Source organism: Lynx rufus, unplaced genomic scaffold, assembly GCF_022079265.1.
Source record: "Lynx rufus isolate CCGP_SWC_20201006 ecotype Redwood Valley unplaced genomic scaffold, mLynRuf1.p SCAF_2, whole genome shotgun sequence".
Classification (NCBI taxonomy): domain Eukaryota; kingdom Metazoa; phylum Chordata; class Mammalia; order Carnivora; family Felidae; genus Lynx; species Lynx rufus.
The window spans coordinates 174,735,707-174,739,541 of record NW_025814834.1 but is presented as its reverse complement, the minus strand read 5'-3'; positions in this window follow the sequence as shown (position 1 = coordinate 174,739,541).

Here is a 3,835-nt window from a genome sequence, read left to right as displayed (position 1 = left end):
GGGCTACTGATAATTTTTTAAAAGGATGTTAGGAAAGAGATTGTTTCCCATTGTTCTTTCAACCCACATCTTGATTGACCGGCATGCTGCTTGGCCAAACCAGTGGGTGATGAATATCTACAATGAACACCCAAACACTTGAAAGTCTTAAAACACTGTCTTAACGTTCTCTAAATTGGTAACAAATCACCTCCCAGATCTCAGAGTCTTAAAACAAATGAGTTTATTCCGTGCGCATGTTACACTTCCTTCCTGATTTAGGTCTGGGCTCTTTCTTTGGAACAGGCTGATGTAGGAGCTCCCTGTCTGAAATATTCCTGCTGTGTGCCACAGGGAAGAGAGTGAGGTAACACCAGGAGATAGTTCTTAAAAGTTTTGCTCACCTGTCACTTCCACTCACCTCTGATTGGCCAGAGGGTGTCCCAGGGCTTGACAGGGAGGAGCAGCAAAGATTTTGACAAACGCCTCAGCTCTGTGAGTGTCAGTTTCTTTATCTACAAGGTGGAAATAGGTAAAATATATTATGGTACATTTAAACCATGGAATATCATGTAGCTAATTTAAAAAAATGAGTTAATTGCCCTTAAAAAGATGAGTTGACCTGAAGAAAAAAATCCATGAAACCACATTACACGAAGAAAGCAAGTTGTAGAGTGATGTATGTAGCATGGTCTTGTTTTTGCATAAATTACAAAAACTCTATATCTGAGTATATTTATTTGTGTGAGAATATTAGTAAGAACAGCTAATGCTTAATGAGTGCCTACGTTATATGCGCATCCCTGTGCCCAGTGCTCTTTACACGCGTTTGCTCATTTAATCCTTCGAAAATCCAGAAAAAGGAGTAGAAAGTCACCTATCAAATGCTTATTGTCAGCTACCTTCCTTGAGGGTGGGATTAAAGAGATTGCACTTCATTTTTAAAATATATTATTTCTGTAAATTTTTACTTGTCACAATAGGTGGATTAATCAGCTTTTGTCATGAAACAAACCACCACAAAATCAGAGTGCTGTACAAGGTTAAGTATAGTTTTCCTGCGTATGGGTCTGCAGGTCAGCTGAGGTGGCATACACTTCCTAAAGTCCCTTTCAGTGGCCTCTTCTCTCCGTTGCCTCCCCTGGAGTTTTCTGAGTAGCGATGGTGGCTTTTTCTGGAACTACTGATTTTAGTGCCCAGCTGCGTGTGTTCGTGTGCACCCTGAAGAAATAGGGTTGGGGTCAAATGCAGTTCCACTTTATGTGTCTCATTCTGGAACCCATCCTGGAGAGGCAGGATCTATCAGGGAACTGTTCTTCTCGTGGCAGAGGTTGGGGCAAAAAGAACCACAGGAAACTTTTTAAGGTCTAGGCTTAGAACCACTATATTATCGTTTTTGCCCACTTTCTATTAGCTGAAGCGAGTCACGTGGCCAAGTCCAGTATCAGTGGAGCTGGGAGGTCATGGAGGTTGTGGAAGGAGATAACAAATGTTTGCGGTACAGTCGTCTACTACAATCAGCATTCATTGCTTTGTTAGTTATTAAAAATAACAATAAAGTGAGGGAAAGAATACTTAGCTGGGAAAGTTTAAATTGTGCTCAATGTATTACCAAATTGCATTAAACGTTTCTTAAAAATACAAACTCCATATTTACAATTATAATGGGCATAGTCCACATGAACATGGACATTTAATTAACCAGGGTACTCATTGCCTGGAAGGGCATGGAGGCATTTACACCAGCTTGGCGTGTGCAGCCCGTGGTGTGACAGTCTAAGCATAGTTCAGAGACTTTAATGGCCCTCTGTGTGCATTCCGGCTATTGTATGGTCATCTGCAGTCTGAGGAACTTAAATCATGAAATCACAGATTCTTAGAGCAGGAAGAGTTCTGGTGCCCATGGCAGGCAGGTGCCTTCTAACGTACATGGATAGCTGCTCTTGCCAGTGATAGTTATTCTCGATCGGGTGTGTCTTACATTACTGGAAAGTAGTTTTGGAAATCAAAATTCCTTCATTTGGCTAGTGGGGACAGTGAGCCCCCCAGCTGTCACTTACCTGAGTGACACATTAAATTAGTGGCTAAGATGAGATTTAAACACAGGTGTCTAGATTAGGCCCAGGGCTTTTTGCTTTTCTCTCTGGGTAACGTAAACATCAAGCGTATGTTTGATCATTTGGGAGTATTCACTAGGCCCTGAAAGTTCCATTACTCCCTTTAAAAAACATACTGTCTTCTTTTTCTACTGCTCCCTCTGTCTTAAGAGAACTTGAGCACTTCTTCGACCAACCACCTCTGAGGCCTGCGAAGAAAACACCAGTTGGTACAGACACTAAAATAAAGAGCACCATGTTAAATTCCTGAAAACACTGCCCAGGAATCACGCCTATTTTCATTTCCTTTCTATTCGAGGTAATTTAGAAAATGTCTGCTGATCTAGCTCAGGGGAATCAACTGCACAAGGAAAATGTTTTATTAAGGGCCTTGTTAGGATTAAGAGCTGTGTTCCTCAAATTTCAGCGATTTACCCATCACTTTTTCCATTTTGCTATATTCATTTACAGTCTTAATACTTTTCTCTTAAAGAGATTTACTTTCTTAAAACTTAAAGGTGTTTTTATAGGAGATGATGCATTTCAGTTGTAAACTGATAACAAATATCACTTGCCATAAGCATTTAGATCTTTGTAAAATCATGTAAAAATAAATATATAGTCTTTAAAATAAACAGATTTGTCCTTATACCACTGAAAGTATTCTCTTATTCTACAGGAGGTAGGCATTCTCCACTAATCTATTGGAAACTATGGGCTTTGGAATCAAGGAGACTTCGGTTCAAATCTCAGTACATTCCTTTCCAAGTAGTATAATCTCAGGCAATTTCCTTAAATTTTTGAACGTCAATTTTTCACGTATAAAGTGGAAAACAGTTGTCTCATAGCATGTATGTCTCTGTGTGTATGCTTGATGTGTGTATGTGTATTTGATGTGTGTATGTGTGTTCAAAAAGCATTGAATATCATTCCTGGCTTATAGTAGGAGTTCAAAAAACGTAGCTACCTTCTTCTTTCCCTCTTTTTTTTTCAAAGTGGCTTTCATGGACTATATTGTTGGATAGATGAATGATCTGTTGGTAGTATTAATTGTTCCTTGAATAACTTACTGATCAATTGCTTACCATATTGCTAGGAAATGTGCTAAGTGTGGGTACAGTGAAAACTGGGAAATGGACTTGAAGACTTTTGGATTCAAGTATGTTTCATCGCCTTTGGATGAGTCACTTAACATCTCTGAGCCTCAGTTTCCTCATCTGCCATTTAGGCTTACTTCAAAGAACTTACATAAGGAATGCCATAATAACAGATGGGAAAGCCTTTGATGCATTGATACAGGCATTTCTGCTATAATGTGACATGTATATTCCTGAAAAGCTTTGTGTTCTGCAGAGTTGTGCATTAAAAATAACAGAACTTTTTGCAAAAATAAGGTTGAGGCGACCAGTGAAAATCTGTATTATATTGTAGCCACAATGCTAAGATAAAACTGTAAATATCCTAATAGAAATAATAATGCTTTTAAAAAGACCTGTTAAATTTTGACTAAAGAAATCTATACATGCACACACACTATAGCAAATATGACTTGACCTTAAAACTGGTGAAAGCTAGGGGCGCCTGGGTGGCTCGGTCTGTTTAGCGTCCAACTCCAGCTCAGGTCATGATCTCGCGCTCTGTGAGCTCGAGCCCCGCATAGGGCTCTATGCTGACAGCTCAGAGCCTGGAGCCTGCTTCAGATTCTGTATCTCCTTCTTTCTCTGCCCCTTTCCCTCTTGCACGCTGTTTCTCTCTCTCTC